This window comes from Arvicola amphibius, chromosome 13, assembly GCF_903992535.2.
Source record: "Arvicola amphibius chromosome 13, mArvAmp1.2, whole genome shotgun sequence".
In the NCBI taxonomy this organism is placed as follows: Eukaryota; Metazoa; Chordata; class Mammalia; order Rodentia; family Cricetidae; genus Arvicola; species Arvicola amphibius.
Window position 1 is genome coordinate 68,046,213 of NC_052059.1, and position 22,426 is coordinate 68,068,638.

The window sequence follows — 22,426 nt, forward strand, 5'->3', positions numbered from 1 at the left end:
AGAGCCTCTCCTCTACTGAGGAGACACCCGATTTCAGCTTGGGTTTCGGGAGGTTTCCTTCATGGGTTTGCTTATCCATGTAGATCACAGATTCACACAATGAGATGGAACATAGACAAAGGGAAAATACAACTTTCTAGTAGTTTCTTACTTTCCCCTCCAGACAAACAGCTCCCAGCCACCACAGAAGTAGATAGCAACATGCAGTCACCCAACCAAGTTGGCACATTTGCCATTCTAAAAGTGTCCAGTGAGCCTTCAGTATCCTGAGCATCATCGGTCAAGACCCTTGGCAATAGTTCAGTATATACCTCAGCAGCTCATGTTAGACAAGGAATTAGGGATGCTTGCTGGGTCTCTAACCCTATGGCCACCCCAGGTAAGTGGATGGGTAAACAGGGACTCTTGCCTGCTAAAGAAATAAACCTTCTCCCAGTATGGTGCTTTTTCAAATTAAGCAACCCAGAAACAGGAGTACAATGTGGTCTTTTCAAATATTTCAAGAATTCTAACAGGCAGTGGTGGCCTACACCTTAATCCCAGCACTTGGGAGGTAGAGGCAGGCATGAATTCCAGGAGAGCCATAGCTACACAGATCAACTCTGTCTTGACAAACCGTGTGTGTGTGTGTGTGTGTGTGTGTGTGTGTGTGTGTGTGCATGCACGTGCGCTTCAATAATACATTTCCTGACGCCCAAAGGAAAGCCTTAGTGAAATTTTACGTGGAGAGAGAAGTAGGAAGTGGACCAGCATAGTTAGTCCAAAGGAGCATTCATGGTCTGGGATTGTGAGATGAGCAAGCCTCACTGAGCTGCCCGGGCCTCAGAGTGTAAGCAAATCTCGTGGGCCCTTTGGCTCGGACCCGTTAGCACCTCCATTTCTCACTGTGTTTCTGCTTTGCCCTCCAGCTTTTTAAGTTGAATAGTTACTCTATCCACACGGTGCAATCTCGGCACAGCACTGCCAAGTCTCCCAGGCAAGCTTGGGCCTGTGGGTGTTCATCCCCAAGGGCCTCACCACGAGTTCATCTAACTCTGCAGAGACAGAAACTATCCTTCTCCCCTAGGTGCAGCTGGCAGCCCACAAGCATCATATTCTTCTCACCATAATGTCCCTTATACACTCTACTTTCAATCTTTACTATAGTGGTCAAACAGTAAATTATAAAAATTAGTTTAAGTTTGTAGTTAGCCAAGAAGTTTCTCCGAAGAGTGAAAATTATCCCTCTTTTTCCTCTTTTCTTACTGGCCAGCATGACTTCTACTGTCACTGCGACTTTAACAATAAATCTTGTTACAATGATCTGTAGACCTGTAATAAAGCACACATCAAAACAGAATGATTCTGAGTATATTGTCGGTGCTTGGGATATAGTTCAATTTTATTATTTGTTTAATATGCTGTGAGCCCTCGGTTTGATCCACCAACACCACAAATAAAGCCAGAAAACAACATGTCCTGTTGAGTACATAAAGAATGGACCACATGTGCAGTGTTGGTGAGAATGTACAATGGTGCACTATGGAGAACAATGTGGAAGTCTTCAGAGAACTAAAAATAGATCTGCAAAATTAATCATAATCTTCACTCTTACATACCAACTCAAAATAACTAATCAAAACATCTCTAAGAAATATTTACATATACCTCTACAAAGGAACATTCTTCAGAAATAACAAGGGACAGAAGCCTGGCGCATGCCTTGGGTAAACAACCATTGAAAGGCAGTGTATTCACTACTGTTGGATGTTTGTGCACTGTGTGAAGGTCTATCCCTGTATAATAAAAGCTGATAACCCAATAGCGAGGCAGGAGGTATAGACAGGACTTTTCTGGGAAGAAGAAAGATGAAGTTGCCAGCCAGGCATGGAGAGGAAACAGGAGGTGCAAGGTGGACGAGGGGTAATGTCGTGTGACAGAAGGCAGATTAATAGAAATGGGTTCATTTAAGTTATAAGAGCTAATTGAGACAAGTCTATGCTAAAGGCCAAATTTTCATAATTAGGGCTGGAGAGATGGCTCAGAGGTTAAGAGCACTGGCTGCTCTTCCAGAGGTCCTTAGTTCAATTCTCAGCAACCACATGGTGGCTCACAACCATCTGTAATGAGACTGGTGCCCTCTTCTGGCCTGCAGGCAGACATGCAGACAGAATACTGTATCCATAAGAAGTAAATAAATCTTTTTTTAAAAATTTTCATAATTAATAATAAACCTCCATGTTGCTATTTGCAGGCGGAAAGTCCTGATAAAGAAGCACTACTGCGACAAGATTGCCAGGCAAAAATTGGGAGCTTGGGGGTGGGGTGGGGTGGGGTGGGTGTTAGGGGAGATGGGGAAAAAGAAGGGAGAAGGGGAGGATGGGAAGAGCTTAGGGGAATGGGACGGTTGGGATGGAGGAAGAGTGGATATGAGAGCAGGGAAGTATATATCTTAATTAAGGGAGCCATTTTAGGGTTGGCAAGAGACTGGACTCTAGAGGGGTTCCCAGGTGTCCAAGGAGATGTCCCCAGCTTGTTCCTTGGGCAGCTAAGGAGAGGGTGCCTGAACTGGCCTTGTCCTATAGCCACACTGATGAATATCTTGCATATCACCATAGAACCTTCATCTGGCGATGGATGGAGATAGAAACAGAGCCCCACATTGGAGCACTGGACTGAACTCCCAAGGTCCAGTTGAAAAGCAGAAGGAGGGAAAACATGAGCAAGGAAGTCAGGACCGCGAGGGGTACGCCCACCCACTGAGACGGTGGGGCTGATCTAACGGGAGCTCACCAAGGCCAGCTGGACTGGGTCTGATGGAGCATTGTGATCAAACCGGACCCTCTGAATGTAGCTGACAATGGGGGCTGACTGAGAAGCCAAGGACAATGGCACTGGGTTTTGATTCTACTGCATGTACTGGCTTTGTGGGAACTTAGTCTGTTTGGATGCTCACCTTCCTAGACCTGGATGGAAGTGGGAGGACCTTGGACTTCCCACAGGGCAGGGAACCCTGACTGCTCTTTGGACTGGAAGAGGGAGGGGGAGGGGAATGGGGGGAGGGGGGAAATGGGAGGAGAGGAGGAGGTGGAAATTTTTAATTAAAAAAAGAAGCGCTACTACATCATAGAGTGAAATATTATTCATTCATACACACTACGTATTAATACTAAATCTTAAAAAGGCCAAGAGTGGTGGCTTACACCTTTAATCCCATCACTTATAGAGCATGGATAGAAAGTAGGCATGGTAGTGTGTGCTTGTGATCCCAGCACCCTGAAAGCCTATGGTTCAAGAATAGCCTGGACAGCAAATCCCTGTTGGAGAGAGAAGGGTCATAACAGAGATAAAAAGACCAGTCATGTTGTATTCATGAAAATGGGTTAATAAACAGACTCGTAGCCTGGTGACAATAACCCACACCTTTAATCTCAGCAGTTGGGAGGCAGAGGCAGGTGGATCTCTGTGAGTTCAAGGCCAGCCTGGTCCACAGAGCAAGCTCCAAGGCAGTCAAGGACACACAAAGGAACCCTGTCTCAAAAAAATGAGAGATCAGGGGTGCTGGAGAGATGACTCAGTGGTTACGAGCAGTGACTGCTCTTCCAGAGGTCATAATTTCAATTCCCAGCAACCACATAGCTGTCTATAATGAGATCTGGTGCCCTCTTCTGGCATGCAGGCAGAACAACACTGTATACATACATTCCTGAAATTTTCCATAATGCAGTGTTTTTGTTTTTTAAAATACAGCTATAAAATTCACAGATAAAGCTTTCATACCTCCACGACCAGAACCACGTGAATGGCTAGCTTGGGATGTACCCTGACCTCTTGAACCACAGTTGCATCAGCTTCTGTATGCTGCTTATTTCTAAGATCAAGAAACCCGTAGGCTCTCATTCACAAGTTGTAGCTTCAGCTGGCTGGAGTCTTTCCCGGATGTCGCCTTTCCCGATGTCCCACTCCAGAGCAGAAGGTCTATTATTCATGATATTAACGTCTTTTAACAAACACAGCCTCCTTTTCAGCACGTGACTCTACTGCAGTCTTAAGGTGGTCTTTTCCTCTCCGAATTACTTTTTTTGACACAGGGTTTCTCCGTGTAGCTCTAGCTATTCTGTAACTCACTCTATAGACCAGACTGGCCTCAAACTCACATTATTCTGCTGGTTCCTGCCTCCCAAGTGCTGGGATTAAGGACATATGGTGCCACCACCCAGCTAAATTACATTTTTTACTTCTTTCTGTACTACTTTATGTTGTTTCATTGTAGGTAAGCATGAGAGCAATCCTCCTTAATGACCAATGACAAGGTCAATGCTGTCTTGAAATCGCCTCCATCAAAGAAATTGATCCTTTACTTTTTCTTTAGCCTCAGACAAGTTCTCAGGACAGAAGCAAAAAGTAGCCATATTCTTTACCAAAATGAATAACTCCATTACTAATAGAGATATCGCATCTGAAACCTCACAGGCCAGGTCCCCACAGTCCACAGTATTCTCAGCATCACTGCCTTCCGGACTCCTTCTAGAACAGCCCATTCAAGTCCAAACTTCCAGAGTCTTCCAGGTTTTTTTTCTAAAAAATAACATGGTCATAATCATAATAGCCCCACGTCCTGGCACAAATTTCTGTTGCTGTTAGGTCTAAATCAGACCCCCAATATGGCAGTGCTGGTAACAACGACCTAAACAGAAGGGCTTTGATTATCGGGTAAACAGAGGGTGGTTATCGGGTAAACAGAAGGTGGTTATCAGGTAAACAGACGTCCAAACTGAGCGGCCCTCAGGAATCTCTCAAGGTGGGCTTCTGTTTACCAGGAAAGCCACTACTTCCCTTACCCACCCCAATGATCAACTATCTCAGGCAAGGGCGTCTAGTTCCCAAACAGCCTGCTATAGATCAGAACTCCATGCTGAATCTCTCCTTCCACAGCTGCCTATCCCCTTAAACTGACAATACTTTCCCCAACACCCACTTTCCTCTGCCACCTGAGAGACAGCCTAGCAATTTGCTTCTCCAAATAAATACCCATGGAGCCGTTTAGTGTGGTGGTTACACTGTGCCTTGCTTACGGTTATTTTGTGTGGCTGTGATAAAATACTATGGCCAAGCTAGGCATGGTGGTGCACACCTTTGATCCCAGCACCCAGGAGGCAAAGGCAGGTGGATCTCTGTCGAAGACCAGCCTGGTCTACAGAGTGAGTTTCAGAACAGCCATAGCTACAAAGAGAAACACTGTCTTGAGAAAATAAAATACCATGACAAAAAGCAACTTAAGGTAGAGTTTATCTGGCTAATAGTTCCAGAGGGTTAGAGCCCATAATGGCAAACAGTAGCCAAAGCAAGAAGCTGAGAGACCATCTCACCTGCACATAGCAGCAGAGAGAGCAAACGGGAAGTAGGGCAAGACTTCAAACAGAGACCACCACCAATGAGTGGCCTACTTCCCATCCGCAAGGCTCCATATTCTAAAGGTTTCATCAGTTCTGCAGACACCAGCTACAACCAGGGACCAAGTTTCCAAATGCATAGCTGGGTGTCCTGGAACTTGCTCTATAGACCAGGCTGGCCTCAAACTCACTGAGATCCACATGCCTCTGTCTCCCCAAGTGCTGGAATTAAAAGTGTATGCTACCACCACCCAGCTGAGCCTTTCTTTAGAAAACATTTTTCACTCAAGCCATTACAACCTATCTGAAAGGAGACCAGTTAAAAGACAGGACACAGACAGATGGTCATACCACAGGTACAGGCAAGGGTCAGATTGTGTGCAGCCTCAGAAACCATATGAAACATTTTCACTTACTTTGGCATAGGCAGTGAGTTCATTTCTATTCCTGCCTAATAAACTGCTGTGGACTCAACTGTTTATCGTAACATTTGCTGGTTAGTACACCGCTGTACAAGTGAAGCCAAGCCTTACAAGGCTGAAATCAAGACCTACACTACACTCGTATCTGACCAGACCATCCTTCCCAATTACGGTGGAATTACGGTGGAATTCAGTTCTTTCCGTAGTATTGCAATATGCCCTGTTCTCCTAACAGCTGTCAATGTGAGCCACTCAGTTCCTGCTTCACTCTCACACATATGCTCCTCAGAACAAGTGTCTCATCTCTGTCTCTGTCTCCCTGTGTCTCCCTATCTCTCCCTGTCTCTCTGTCTCACTCTGTCTCCCTGTCTCTCTCTGCCTCTCTGTGTGTCTCTGCCTCTCTGTGTGTCTCTGCCTCTCTCTGTCTCCTTATCTCTCCCTGTCTCTCTCTGTCTCTCTGCCTCTCTCTATGTCTCTCTGTCTCTCTCCCTGTCTCTGTCTCTCCCATCTCTCTGTCTCTCTCTCCCTGTCTCTCTGTCTCTCTCTGCCTCTCTCTGTGTCTCTCTGTCTCTCTCTGTCTCCTTATCTCTCTCTGCCTCTCTCTGTCTCTCTGTCTCTCTCTCCCTGTCTCTCTGTCTCTCTCTGTCTCTTTGCCTCTCTGTGTGTCTCTGTCTCTCCCTATCTCTCTCTCTGCCTCTCTCTCTGTCTCTCTATCTCTTTGTCTTTCTCTCTCTGTCTTTCTGTCTCTCTCTGTGTCTCTCTGTTTCTCTCTCTCTCTCTCTCACACACACACACGCACGCACACACACACACACACACACACACACACACACACAATATGTATTTAGGATCTGCCTTTCAGCCGTAGCACAGATCTTGAAAACACTTGAGTTTTCTGAGCAACATGGATGGTAGAAGCATTTGTTTCTCAAACAGTTGATCTGTAGCATTGGTTTTGATCCCCAGCATCACATAAAGAATAAGGTGTGCTAGCCAACACCTATAATCCCATCACTCGTGAGGCAGAGGCAGGAGGGTCAGAAGTTCAAAGTCATGCTTGGCTACTATCTTAGTATGAGTTTCTATTGCTGGAAAGAGACACCATGACCGTGTTAACTCTTATAAGAAAACATTTAATTAGGATGGCTCACTTATAGTTTCAGAGTTCAGTCAGTTATCATCATGACGAAGAATATGGCAACAAGAGGCAGATGTGGTGCTGGCTACATCTTGGTTCTCAGGGAACAGGAAGTCAACTGAGACACTGGTCTCAGTGGTTCAAACTACCACAGCCACATATTGAGTTTAAGGCCAGCCTGGACTATATAATATAATAATAATAATAATAATAATAATAATAGGGCTGGAGAGATGGCTCAGTGGTTAAGAGCATTGCCTGCTCTTCCAAAGGTCCTGAGTTCAATTCCCAGCAACCACATGGTGGCTCATAACCATCTGTAATGAGATCTGGTGCCCTCTTCTGGCCTGCAGACATACACACAAACAGAATATTGTATACATAACAAATAAATAAATATTTAAAATAATAATAATAATAAAATATTCATGTTTGAAGCCTAACCTATAATCCCAGCAATCTAAAGGGAAGAGGATAACCATGTATTTCAGGGAATAGATCCTTTTTAAAAAAAATAAATACATACATACAAGCCAGTGAGATGACTCAGAAAGTAGTTATTTGCTGTCCAGCTTGGCAACTGAAGACTGATCACTGAGACACACATGGTAAAAGAGAACTCTGGACTCCATAATGGCAATTTATAAGTTTAATGAGTACTTTCAAAGAAATTAAGGAAGCTATATATGGCTCAGGCATACACACCCGCATACATGAAATAGATGTAATACAGCCAGGTGGTGGTGCCATGCTCCTTTAATCCCAGCATTAAGGAGACAGAGGCAGTGGGATCTCTGTGAATTCAAGGCCAGTGTGATCTACAGAGCAAGTTCCAGGACAGGTTCCAAAGCTACACAGAAAGATCCTGTTTTGAAAAATCCAAAAGGAAGGAAGGAAAAAAGAAAAGAAGGAAGGAAGGAAGGAAGAAAGGAAGGAAGGAAGGATGGAAGGAAGGAAAATGTAATTCAAATTAACAAATAAAAGTATTGTCACCCAGCTTTGAAATTTTTTATAATATCCTTCTATGGCCTTTGTTCTCCCTAAAACACCTATTAATCAAACATGGGGTTTAGAGATTCAGACTTAGTATCTATTTTTTTAGTTATATGTAATTTCTGACTTTCTTTTCTTTTTTGCTTTTGTTTTGTTTTGTTTTTATAAAGCAGGGTCTCTCTATGTAGCCATAGCTATTCTGGAACTTCCTATGTACAGTAGGCGGGTATTGAACTTAGAGATCCACCTGCTGCTGCCTCTGCCTCCCTGGTGCTGGGATTAAAGCCGGGGTGCCACCACACCTGGCCCATCTTTGATTTACTTTATTCTGTGTCCTGGAATATTTATTTGGGTTTATCTTTCTTTCAACCATCTCTTGGCCCTCCCTGCTCTTCATTAGTGGGAACAGAACCGAGGCCTTGCCCGTGATGGCCAACTCTTGTACTGACTGCACCCCTACACCAAGCCCTTTCTTATTCTGGTAATTCTGTGTACTGTCATATTCTTGATCCATGGTGCAGTAGCTTCTTTCATTTCTTTGAAGTTCTCATTTAACTTCTCAGCGTCCAATGACTTTAAAGTCTCTGGAATCTTTCTTTCCTTCAGGGTTCATTTTTCTACTTGGTCATTCTTCCTCTGACATGCCTTACCCTTAATCCCTCCTCTGTTTCACACACACAATCACAGGTGGCCACTAGAGCTGTTATTGTTCTCTTTTACATTACAGCCATTAATCTCTCAAACCCGCAAAATTTAAATTACAAAACAGTGAATACTCATTGTAATGTATTTAGTACTAAAGAATTTAAAGGGGGCTGGAGAGATGGCTCAGAGGTTAAGAGCACTGACTGCTCTTCCAGAGGTTCTGAGTTCAATTCTCAGCAACCACATGGTGGCTCACAGCCATCTGTAATGAGATCTGGTGCCCTCTTCTGGCCTTTAAGCATACATACAGACAGAACACTGTATAATGATAAATAAATAAATCTTTTAAAAAAAAGAATTTAAATAATCCCCTAAACATCATCCAACATAAACCACAGTGAAGGATTATTGAAGGATTCCTTATCTTTCTCTGTACCTAAAAACAAACAGAAATGCCAGTGAGAATACCCAGATCATTTTTCTAATATAGAATCAAACCATACATCATTCTAAAATGTGCTTTCTCCTTCTGTTGGACTCTAACATCCAAACACCGAGGAGGAGTCACCCCCAGAGACCACCTCTCACACCACAGCCGATGCAAAAGCATGAGGATTTTATTAATTCTGTCATGACAGGGTCCCTCAGCATTCGGGAAGCCGAGAGACCCCGACTAGCTGGTACAGGCTACTTTTAAAGGAGAAGGCCATAGAAGAAAGGGGGGTTGTGATTGGCTTATTCGAAAGGGCTATTACCAATAATTGGCTGGAGAGCTGTTGCCAGATCAGATGAGGTAAGAGGTCATTTTGACCCCGTTTCCCAGGGGACTGAATCAAAACATACGTGTATGGGTTCAGGAACTGAGTACGTGCATGTGTAGCTGTTAGGTCCTTGGTTCCCAGGGGAGGAGAGGAAGCACTATTTCACGGAAGCTAAGAGGGTTCAGAATTGTCTTAAGTCTTACACTTCCCGCATTCCAGCTGATGAGACCCAGTCCGTCACGTCAATGTAAGAACTAAACCCATTTTCTCTCTGTCTTTTCTTTTTTGGGGGGTGAGGGGGTTGAGACAGGGTTTCTCTGTGGCTTTGGAGCCTGTACTGGAACTAGCTCTGTAGACCAGGCTGGCCTCGAACTCACCGAGATCCGCCTGCCTCTGCCTCCCGAGTGCTGGGATTAAAGGTGTGCACCACCACCACCCGGCTGTCTGGATGTCGTCGCTATTTCTTGATTGTTTGGTTTGTTGTTTTGCTGTTGTTGCCGTTTGTTTTTCTGTTTTTGAGACAGGGTCTCGCTATGTAGTCCAGAGTAGCGTGAAACCCAATTTTGTAGATCAAGAAGACCTTGCTGGTCTGAGAGCTGCTTAGCCTGCAAGGGGACCTGACAGTCTGCAGGAGGATCCATTGTTCTTTGGGGTGAGTGAGGAGTGAGTGCCCGAACCGCGGCAGCTGCCCGGAGAGGGACCACCGACTCTCCACAACTCCCCCCACCACCAGCACACTTCCTGCCCTTCCTGCAGGGGTTATTCTCCCCGGATACCTCCTCTCTCTCCCTGTCCCTTCCCAGCTTGCACCCAGAATCCTCCCCCCCTCCCCCTTCCTCATCCTCCCGTCTTTGGGGCCACAAAATCCCACAGCTCAGCCTGTTTGGGCTCTGGGGACCTGGAATTGAGTGCACCCAGGCCGGTGGGAGGTCCCTTCCTTCATTTGACTGCCCGGAGCAAGGTAGGCCTTTGTCTGAGAGCTGCTTGGCCTGCAAGGGGACCTGACAGTCTGCAGGAGGATCCATCGTTCTCTGGGGTGAGTGAGGAGTGAGTGCCCGAACCGCGGCAGCTGCCCGGAGAGGGACCACCGACTCTCCACAACTCCCCCTGCCACCAGCACACTTCCTGCTCTTCCTGCAGGGGTTATTCTCCCCGGATACTGCCTCTCTCTTCCTGTCCCTTCCCAGCTTGCACCCAGAATCCTCCCCCCCTCCCCCTGCCTCATCCTCCCGTCTTTGGGGCCACAAAATCCCACAGCTCAGCCTGTTTGGGCTCTGGGGACCTGGAATTGAGTGCACCCAGGCCGGTGGGAGGTCCCCTCCTTCATTTGACTGCCCGGAGCAAGGTAGGCCTTTGTCTGAGAGCTGCTTGGCCTGCAAGGGGACCTGACAGTCTGCAGGAGGATCCATTGTTCTTTGGGGTGAGTGAGGAGTGAGTGCCCGAACCGCGGCAGCTGCCCGGAGAGGGACCACCGACTCTCCACAACTCCCCCTGCCACCAGCACACTTCCTGCTCTTCCTGCAGGGGTTATTCTCCCCGGATACTGCCTCTCTCTTCCTGTCCCTTCCCAGCTTGCACCCAGAATCCTCCCCACCTCCCCCTGCCTCATCCTCCCGTCTTTGGGGCCACAAAATCCCACAGCTCAGCCTGTTTGGGCTCTGGGGACCTGGAATTGAGTGCACCCAGGCCGGTGGGAGGTCCCCTCCTTCATTTGACTGCCCGGAGCAAGGTAGGCCTTTGTCTGAGAGCTGCTTAGCCTGCAAGGGGACCTGACAGTCTGCAGGAGGATCCATCGTTCTTTGGGGAAGAGATGGGCAGGCGCCAATGCAGGAGCTCCTCCAACAACATGAAAGGCAACATGACATCACCACAAGCCAGACATCCCGAAACAACAAGAATTGAACACCCTACCCCAGAAGATATAGAAGAAACCGACATTAAACAGTACTTTATGAAAATAATAGAGGACCTTAAACAGGAGGTAAAAAACTGCCATAAAGAAATGGAGATGACAAACAAAAAGGTAGACGAAATAAATAAATCTCTCAAAGATACCCAAGAAAAACAAGAAAAACAAGAAAAAGCAATCAAACAGGTAAGGGAAACAGTACAAGACCTGATAAATGAAATGGAGGTATTGAAGAAAACACAATCTGAGGGACGACTGGAAATGGAAACTCTGAGTAAACGAACAGAAACTTCAGAGACAAGTATTTCCAACCGAATACAAGAGATGGAAGAAAGAATCTCGGACTCTGAAGATACTATAGAGGAAATAAACTCACAGATTAAAGAACTAAACAAATCTAACAAATTCTTAACACAAAACATTCAGGAAATCTGGGACACCATGAAAAGACCAAACCTAAGAATAATTGGGGTAGAAGAAGGAGAAGAATTACAACTCAAAGGCCCAGAAAACATATTCAACAAAATTATAGAAGAAAACTTCCCCAACCTAAAGAAGGATGTTCCTATGAAGGTACAAGAAGCCTACAGAACACCAAATAGACTGGATCAAAAGAAAGCATCCCCACGCCATATAATAATCAAAACACAAAACATACAGAATAAAGAACAGATATTAAGAGCTGCAAAGGAAAAAGGTCAAGTAACATATAAAGGGAAACCTATCAGAATTACACCTGATTTCTCAATGGAAACCATGAAAGCCAGAAGAGCTTGGATAGATGTGCTACAGACACTTAGGGAACATGGATGCAAGCCTAGACTATTATACCCAGCAAAGCTTGCATTCACCATTGATGGAGAAAACAAGATATTCCAGGACAAAAACAGATTTAAACAATACGCAGCCACAAATCCAGCCTTGCAGAAAGTAATAGAAGGAAAATCACAAACCAAGGAGTCCAACAACGCCGACAATAACTCAAGCATCTAGCGACCCTTCACCAGCACAACTAGAAGAAGGGAAACACACAAACTCTACTACTAAAAATGACTGAAGTTAACAACCACTGGTCATTAATATCACTTAATATCAATGGACTCAATTCACCTATAAAAAGGCACAGGCTAAGAGACTGGATACGAAAACAGAATCCAACATTTTGCTGTTTACAAGAAACACACCTCAACCACAAAGACAGGCACCTACTCAGAGTAAAGGGTTGGGAAAAGGTTTATCAAGCAAATGGCCCTAAGAAACAAGCGGGTGTGGCCATACTAATTTCCAACAAAGTTGACTTCAAACTAAAATCAATCAGAAGAGATGGAAAGGGACACTTTATACTCATAACAGGAAAAATCCTTCAGAATGAAGTCTCAATCCTGAATATCTATGCCCCTAATATAAAAGCTCCCACTTATGTAAAAGAAACACTTCTAGAACTCAAGGCAGCCATCAAACCACACACACTAATAGTTGGAGACTTCAACACTCCTCTCTCACCAATGGACAGGTCAATCAGACAGAAACCTAACAGAGAATTGAAAGACTTAATGGAGGTAATGAACCAAATGGACTTAACAGACATCTATAGAACATTCCACCCAAATAGGAAAGAATATACCTTCTTCTCTGCGGCTCATGGAACCTTTTCGAAAATTGACCATATACTTGGTAACAAAGCAAACGTCCACAGTTACAAAAAAATATTAGTAACCACCTGTGTCTTATCGGATCACCATGGATTAAAATTAGAATTCAACAACAATGCTACCCCCAGAAGGCCCACAAACTCATGGAAACTGAACAGTCAACTACTGACCCACACCTGGGTCAAGGAAGAAATAAAGAAAGAAATTAAAGTCTTTCTTGAATTTAATGAAAACAAAGACACAACATACTCAAACCTATGGGACACAATGAAAGCAGTGCTAAGAGGAAAGTTCATAGCACTAAGTGCCCACTTAAAGAAAACGGAGAAAGCACTCATTGGTGACTTAACAGCACACCTGAAAGCTCTGGAAAAAAAAGAAGCAGACTCACCTAGGAGAAGTAGAAGACTGGAAATAATCAAACTGAGGGCAGAAATCAACAAAATAGAAACACAGAAAACAATCCAAAGAATCAATGAAACAAGAAGCTGGTTCTTGGAGAAAATCAACAAGATTGACAAACCCTTAGCCAAACTAATCAAACGGCAGAGGGAGAACACGCAAATTAACAAGATCAGAAATGAAAAGGGGGACATAACCACAGACACAGAGGAAATTCAGAAAATCATTAGATCTTACTACAAAAGCCTGTATGCCACAAAATTGGAAAATGTAAAAGAAATGGACAGTTTTTTAGATAAATACCATATACCAAAGTTAAACCAGGACCAGGTAAATGCTCTAAATCGTCCTGTTAGTCGCGAAGAATTAGAAACTGTTATCAGAAACCTCCCTACCAAAAAGAGCCCAGGACCAGATGGTTTCAATGCGGAATTCTACCAGAACTTCCAAGAAGACCTAATACCTATACTCCTTAAGGTATTTCATAATATAGAAAGACAAGAGTCACTGCCAAATTCCTTCTATGAAGCTACAGTTACCCTGATACCTAAACCACACAAAGACTCAACCAAGAAAGAGAATTACAGGCCAATCTCACTCATGAACATTGACGCAAAAATTCTCAATAAAATACTGGCAAACCGAATCCAAGAACACATTAGAAAAATTATCCATTACGATCAAGTAGGCTTCATCCCAGAGATGCAGGGCTGGTTCAACATACGAAAATCTATTAATGTAATCCATCATATAAACAAACTGAAGGAAAAAAACCATATGGTCATCTCATTAGATGCTGAAAAAGCATTTGACAAAATTCAGCACCCTTTTATGATAAAGGTCTTGGAGAGATTAGGGATACAAGGGTCATTCCTAAATATAATAAAAGCTATTTACAGCAAGCCGACAGCTAACATCAAATTAAACGGAGAGAAACTCAAGGCTATCCCACTAAATTCAGGAACACGACAAGGCTGTCCACTCTCTCCTTATCTCTTCAATATAGTGCTTGAAGTTCTAGCAATAGCAATAAGACAACATAAGGGAATCAAGGGGATTCAATTTGGAAAGGAAGAAGTTAAACTTTCATTATTTGTAGATGATATGATAGTATACATAAGCGACCCCAAAAACTCCACCAAAGAACTCCTACAGCTGATAAACTCCTTCAGTAACGTGGCAGGATACAAGATCAACTCCAAAAAATCAGTCGCCCTCCTATACACAAAGGATAAGGAAGCAGAGAGGGAAATCAGAGAAGTATCACCTTTCACAATAGCCACAAATAGCATAAGATATCTGGGAGTATCGCTAACCAAGGAAGTGAAGGATTTATTTGACAAGAACTTTAAGTCTTTGAAGAAAGAAATTGAAGAGGATACCAGAAAATGGAAGGATCTCCCCTGCTCGTGGATTGGGAGGATCAACATAGTAAAAATGGCAATTCTACCAAAAGCAATCTATAGATTCAATGCAATCCCAATCAAGGTCCCATTAAAATTCTTCACAGAGATTGAAAGGACAATAATCAACTTTATATGGAAAAACAAGAAACCCAGGATAGCCAAAAAAATCTTATACAATAAAGGTACTTCTGGAGGTATTACCATCCCTGACTTCAAACTCTATTACAAAGCTACAGTATTGAAAACGGCTTGGTATTGGCATAATAACAGAGAAGTTGACCAATGGAATCGTATAGAAGACCCGGATCTTAAACCACAAACCTATGAACACCTGATTTTTGATAAAGGAGCCAAAAGTACACAATGGAAGAAAGAGGGCATCTTCAACAAATGGTGCTGGCATAACTGGATGTCAACCTGTAGAAGAATGAAAGTAGATCCATATCTATCACCATGCACAAAACTCAAGTCCAAATGGATTAAAGACCTCAATATTAATTTGAACACATTGAGCTTGATAGAGGAGAAAGTGGGAAGTACTCTACAACAAATGGGCACAGGGAACCGTTTCCTATGCATAACCCCAGCTGCACAGACTTTAAGGGCAACATTGAATAAATGGGACCTCCTGAAGTTGAGCAGCTTCTGTAAAGCAAAGGACATTGTCACTAAGACACAAAGGCAGCCTACTGACTGGGAAAAGATCTTCACCAACCCTGCAACTGACAAAGGTCTGATCTCTAAAATATATAAGGAACTCAAGAGACTAGACGGTAAAATGCCAATTAACCCAATTAAAAAATGGGGCGCTGAACTGAACAGAGAATTCTCAACAGAAGAAGTTCGAATGGCCAAAAGACACTTAAGGTCATGCTCAACCTCCCTAGCTATCAGGGAAATGCAAATCAAAACAACTTTGAGATATCATCTTACACCTGTCAGATTGGCTAAAATCCAAAACACCAATAATAACCTTTGCTGGAGAGGTTGTGGGGTAAGGGGCACACTCATCCATTGCTGGTGGGAATGCAAACTTGTGCAACCACTTTGGAAAGCAGTGTGGCGGTTTCTCAGGAAATTCGGGATCAACCTACCCCAGGACCCAGCAATTCCACTATTGGGAATCTACCCAAGAGATGCCCAATCATACAACAAAAGCATATGCTCATCTATGTTCATAGCAGCATTATTTGTAATAGCCAGATCCTGGAGACAGCCTAGATGCCCTTCAGTGGAAGAATGGATGAAGAAACTGTGGAATATATACATGCTAGAATACTACTCAGCGGTAAAAAACAATGACATCTTGAATTTTGCAGGCAAATGGATGGAAATAGAAAACACTATTCTGAGTGAGGTAACCCAGACCCATAAAGATGAACATGGGATGTACTCACTCATATTCGGTTTCTAGCCATGATTAAAGGACATCGAGCCTATAAGTTTGGGGTCCTTGAGAAGATAATAAGAAGGTGAACTCCCAAAAAGATATAGTAATCCTCCTGGATATTGGAAGTAGACACGATCGCCAGGCAAAATTGGGAACTTGAGGGTTGGGCAAGACTGGGCCAAGGGAAGATGGGGAGAGAAAAGTGTGAAGGGGAGAGCGGGGGGAGCTCGGAGGAATGGGGTGCTTGGGATATAGGAAGGGTGGATATGAGAGCAGGGAAGCATATATCTTAATTTAAGGAGCTACCTGAGGGTTGTCAAGAGACTTGACCCTAGAGGGGTTCCCAGGTTTCCAGGGAGACGCCCCCAGTTAGTTCCTTGGGCAGCTGAGGAAAGGGAGCCTGAAAAGGCCAGTTCCTATAGCCATACTGATGAATTTCTTGCATATCACCATAGAATCTCCACCTGACGATAGATGAAGAAAATGACAGAGCCCCACCTTGGAGCACCGGACTGAGCTCCCAAGGTCCTGATGAGGAGCAGAAGGAGAGAGAACATGAGAAAGAAAGTCAGGACCGTGTGGGAACCTCCAGCTGGCGACAGATGGGGAAGATGACTGAGCCCCACATTGGAGCACTGGACTGAGCTCCCAAGGTCCCGATGAGGAGCAGAAGGAGCGAGAACATGAGGGAGAAAGTCAGGAACGAGAGGGGTGCGTTCACTCATGGAAACGGTGGGACAGAACTAATGGGAGATCACCAACTCCAGTTGGAATGGGACTGATGGATCATGCGACCAAACCCGTCTCTCTGAGTGTGGCCAACAGCGGGGGCTGACTGAGAAGCAAAGGACAATGGCTCTGGGCTCTGATTGTTCTTCATGGACGGGCTCTGTGGGAGCCTTCTCAGCTTGGTCGATCACCTTCCTGGACCTGGGGGGAGTTGGGAGGACCTTGGTCTTAGCATAGAGTGGGGAACCCTGATGGCTCCTTGGCCTTGAGAGGGAGGGAGGGGAGGTATGGGTGGAGGGGAGGGGAGGGAAGGGGGAGAAGGAGGGGAGAGAAGGGGGAGAAGGAGGGGAGGGAGGGGGGAGGAGGAGGGAAGGAGATGGAAATTTTTAAATATAAAAAAAATAAAAAATAAAAAAAAAAAAAGAAGACCTTGCTTTAAGTGCTGAGTTCAAAGGTGTGTACCATCATATCAGCTTTCGGTTTTCATTTAGTTATGTATTTGTTGTTTTACTGAAGAATTAAACTGAGATCCTTGCACATGGCAGGCAAGTACTCTACTGCTGAACTACCATCCTGTTAAGTTAGCTTGTTTGATTATTTGTTAAAATAAGGTTCTAGTGGGCTGGGTGGTGGTGGCGCACGACTTTAATCCCAGCACTCGGGAGGCAGAGGCAGGTGGATCTCTGAGTTTGAGGCCAGCCTGGTCTACAAGAGCTAGTTCTAGGACAGGCTCTAGAAAATACAGGGAAACCCTGTCTCGAAAAACCAAAAAAAAAAAAAAAAAAGGTTCTAGTGTCTTTTTTGTTTTGGTTTGGTTTGGTTTTTGTTTTGTTTGTTTGTTTGTTTGTTTGTTTGCTTTCTTGTTTTTGGTTTCTGTAAGTAGTCCTGGCTCTCCCAGAACTCGCTCTTCAGACCAGGCTGGCCTTGAACTCACAGAACTCTACCTGCCTCTGCCTCCTGAGTGCTGGAATTAAAGGTAAGCACCACCATATCTGGCTCAGTCCTAAACTTAGTTGTTATTAGCACCCCATGCCTTCTTCACTCCCTAGCTCTCCCTCTTACTTACCCCCTTCCACTCCTCAAACTTCCAACCCTTCTGCTTTTATGTCACATGTACATCACATTCTGTTGTTCCCTTCCCAAAAAATTTAAACTTAAAATTTTTGTATGAAAAAGACATGTAGTATTTGTTTCTGTGAGTCTTAATTTTGTCCAACAATGATCTCCAGCTTCATCCAATTTACTGCAAATGTCATAATATTACTTTTTCATTATAGCTGAATAAAATTCCATTGTGTATATCTATGACATTCCTTTTATTTGTTTGTTTGATTAATTGATTTTTGAGACAGGGTCTCTCTATAAAGCCCTGGATGTCCTGGAGCTCACCATGTAATAGACCAGACTAGCCTCAAACTCACAGAGATCCAACAGCTTCTGCTTCTCGGGTGCTGGAATGAAAGCTGTGAGCCCAGGTCTACCACTTTATCCATTCCCCTGTAGATGGATACCAGGCTGGTTCCATACTACAGTGCCTGCAAACAATGCAGCCCCAGCTCTGCATGTACCCTTCATTTTCATTTCGGTTTCTCACTGAGTTGTTCTGATTGACTCTGACTCACTGTGTAGCACAGGCTGACCTTGGACTGACAGTCCTCCTGCCTTGACCTCTCTGATAGCTGTTCTTACAGACCTGTGCCACATATTCCCTACCTCAGAATACCTTGGCATGGAGGCAGAAGCAGGTGGATGTCTGTGAGCTCAAGGCCAACTTGTGCTACATAATGAGTGCCACTGAAGCCACAAAACAAGATAAAATAAAAATGTATCAGAATAGGTTCTTATAACTTACTAATCATTCATCTTCGATGGATATCTGGTCTATTTTCAGTTTATTCCTGAGCCCTGGGGCAGGGGTGCCCAGATGTCAGACGTTTCCTTGGGTCTGTACATTCCACAGGCCCTGATCCTCTGGACCCTGACCACTTGTGAGTTTCTGCATTCGTTACTGTCCACTGCACAAGGAAACGTCCCTGGTGAGGTCTGCGAGTACAGACTGGTGTACTGACACAAATTTACAGGGCCGTTTGATACTGTGTCAATTTAGCAAAATGATAGTGGTAGTTTGCCACGGACTGGCTCAGGGGAGCCACTCAGACCATGGGAGAAGCAGGGTCTTGGTAACAGGAAGGCACAAGTTCGGCGAATGACAGACAGACACAACACACGAGAGAGTGGTTGAAATCTGCTGCAATTTTACTAAATTCATGTTTTCATTATATAGTATTCAAACAAAGAACAAACCAGAAGGTCATGTGTCGTCAGTTGGCACAGTATGAAAGCTTCTCTTAGTCACATTATCAGGGACAGGTGTTGGACATAAAACATCCTTAGAAAAGGAAATCTTGTCCTTGGGAACTTAAACCTCAGACAAATGGTTACATCTTATGAATAGAGAGTTTCTGTCTCATTGCTATCATGGCCTTTTCTCTTTCTAACCCTTTCTTCATATCATCTAGTGACCAAATATGCCTAATCAGCTCTCTGCACCTGTGGAGATGTACTTTTTAGTACCTCCTTATGCAGGAGACTCCATGGGGGTTGGGATCTAGCAAGCCTGTTCATAGAGTTCAAACTAAAACACAACAGCCTTTGTCCATCAACATTAACCCATCTATTCTCTTGCTCATCATACTCCCCGTGTACAACAAAGGTTCTGCTGTAGGCTCATACATTCCCAAGGCTTGCTTCAATATTGAATGGCTGGTTTCATATTGTCAAGAATAGCCTGCCTTTCTTTCCTATCTAAAATGCACCAGGGGTTTCTCATTGTGGCTAGCCTCTCCATAGATGGTAACTCATGTCACTCCATATGTTTTCCTACATCATTTACTCATCTTCTCCTATCATGAGCTTTTTCTGTTCTAGGGTATCCATAAGTTCCCCCAGAGAGCGAGCCAGAGTCCAATATGTCCTCAGTAGTTTGGTTATTATGGGTAATGTCCTAGAACATCTTGATCTGCTGGCAAGATAAAAGAACTACACAGACTACAGAAACAAAGAACAGAAAGCTCAATACGGCGCCAGGGCCAGCGAAGGTGAGTTTGCTGATCTGGAATCATGACTGTGGCTGATTGCCAGGGAACCGCCTGGGGCTCAGCTCCTGGGAGCACAGACCCCAACCCTTCAGCGTTGTTCCACCTTAGCGGCATTTATCTGCTACACAAGCGTGACAGCCGTGGGTGTAGCAGTAGTTCACCCTGGAGCCTATGAACGTCCAACCAAGGATTCCGAGCCAGACTTGTGGTCCCAGACAGGTATGTTTCCTCTGCCAGGATTTATGGAGTACTCAATTTTCTTGTAACATTTTTATGGTTTGTCATTGTTTACTTATATCTTTATGTCATTTGAAATTTACTTTTTAAGATTTATTTTAACTTTTATATGTATATGACTGTGTATGTAGATGTGCACCAGATGCATGCCCACAGAAGTCAGAAGAGACATTGGATCCCCTAAAACTGAGGTTGCAGGCAGTTGTATGCTGTCACACAGATGCTGTGAATCAAAACCCAGGTCTTTCAAGAACAATAAATGGTTTTAACACTGAGCCATCTTAAGAATGTGAAAGCAGAGGCCAGGCATGGTAGTGCACGCCCTTAAATCCAGCACTCCAGAGGCAGAGGCAGAGGCAGGTGGATCTTTGAGTTTGAGGCCAGCCTGTTCTACAGAGGGAGTTCCAGGACAGCCAGGGCTCCACACAGGAACCCTGTCTCAAAAAACAAGCAAACGAACAAACAAGGAATTTAAGAGCAGGATTGAGGAAACAGCTCAGTGGTTAAGAACATTCACTGATCTTGCTGAGGGCCTGAGTTTGGTTCTCAGCACCCACACTGGGAAACTCATAACTGCCTATAACTCCAGGGGAACCAATGCCTTATTCTAACCTTGCACCTATACTCATGTGCACAAACCCACACACATAAACAAATAATTAAATAAATAAATAATCAAAAAATAAAACTTCTTTTAAAAACTAGTAGTGTAGTCTGATTGTGTTCAGGGATGTAGCATTACATCAGAGCATAAAAGTCTGGGTTTCAGCTGGGTGGTGGTAGCGCACACGTTTAATGCCAGTACTCGAAGGATCTCTGTGAGTCCAAGGCCAGCCTGGTCTACAGAGTGAGTTCCAGAACAGCTAACACTATACAGAGAAACCCTGTCCTGAAAAAAAGAAAAGAAAGGACCAGCTCCGTGCTTCTCTGCACACAGCGGGCTGGCATGGGGCCCTGGGCGAGCAGAGCAGGTCTGCTAGCCCAGAGTCACAGCGGTGCGTCTGGCAGCGACAATTGAGAGGAGGTCTGTGCGGCAAGGGATAGGCCCAGAATAACAACCAGAAAACAAAATCTCACCATGGCAAATATCCACCAGGAAAACGAAGAAATGGAGCAGCCCCTGCAGAATGGACAGGAAGACCACCCTTTGGGAGGAGGTGACGGCCACCAGACTGCTGCCAACAACCACAACCAAAGAGGACAGGCTTGCCGACTTGCCCCTAACTTTCGATGGGCCATACCCAATAGGCAGATTAATGATGGGTTGGGTAGAGATAGAGATGATATGGAAATGTTCATGGAGGAGATAAGAGAAATCAGGAGAAAACTTAGGGAGCTACAGCTGAGAAATTGTCTGCGTATTCTGATGGGGGAGCTCTGGAATCACCATGATCTCATGATGAATTCTGCCTTATGCCTTGACTTCGGCCCTTTTCCGTGAGATCATACTGTGATCCCAATGGATTCCTTTTCCTTGCATTCTCCTGACATGCCTTTACTGATATGTTTGTGGTGAGCCTTGTACTATTTCTGTGTACTGTCTTGTGCTGCCAGCCTCTAGCTGGAGACTGCCTTCCCACTCACTGCTAAGTTTCTGTCGACAGTACAGTGTTGCCCATTTGCATGGAAAAAATGTAAAATAAATAAAGCATCTGAAAAGCAAAAAAAAAAAGGAAAAAATCCTCAATTTCTCCTCTAATATGAACTCCTGTCTAGTAGGAAGGACACCATGAATACAGTGAATACACACTGTAAGGACCAGTACGAGAGGCTGCAGGGAGGACACTAAACTCTGGAGAAGACTGAGATCAGAGAGTGCTTAGGCATAAGAAGTTTGAGCAGCAGGAATGGCTAGGATCAGAGGGAGCAGTGAGAGCTCAGGTCCTTCACAAGGGGAAATAAGAGGCCTCAGGAGCTCAGGATAGTTTATCTGAATGGAATGGAATCGTGGGTCCCTGGAAGGTCTAGAACCAAAGACACGTAGTTAACAAATGGTTGGTAGCGGGCTAAGGACATAGCCTGAGCTACAAAAGACCCTGCCTCAAACTAATTTATTTAAATAAATAAATATAAATAAATAAATAAATAAATATTTCATAGAAGCATAGACTATAGTTCATTGTAGAAGGGCTTACATGCATATAAGGCCCTGGGTTCAATCCCCAGGACTGTAAAAGAAGGAAAAACATCTATTTCCAGGTTCTAGACAAAATGAAGGTGTGAAAGGTAGTATGGATGTAAGGAAATAAGAGAAAAGGGTCCAGGAAGACAT

General features: G+C 44.3%; 1 pseudogene; it reads left to right on the forward strand.

Moving 5' to 3' along the window:
• Positions 1 to 21,232: 21,232 nt before the first annotated feature.
• On the forward strand, positions 21,233 to 21,576 carry LOC119800491 (annotated as a pseudogene).
• The last annotated feature ends 850 nt before the right edge of the window (positions 21,577 to 22,426 follow it).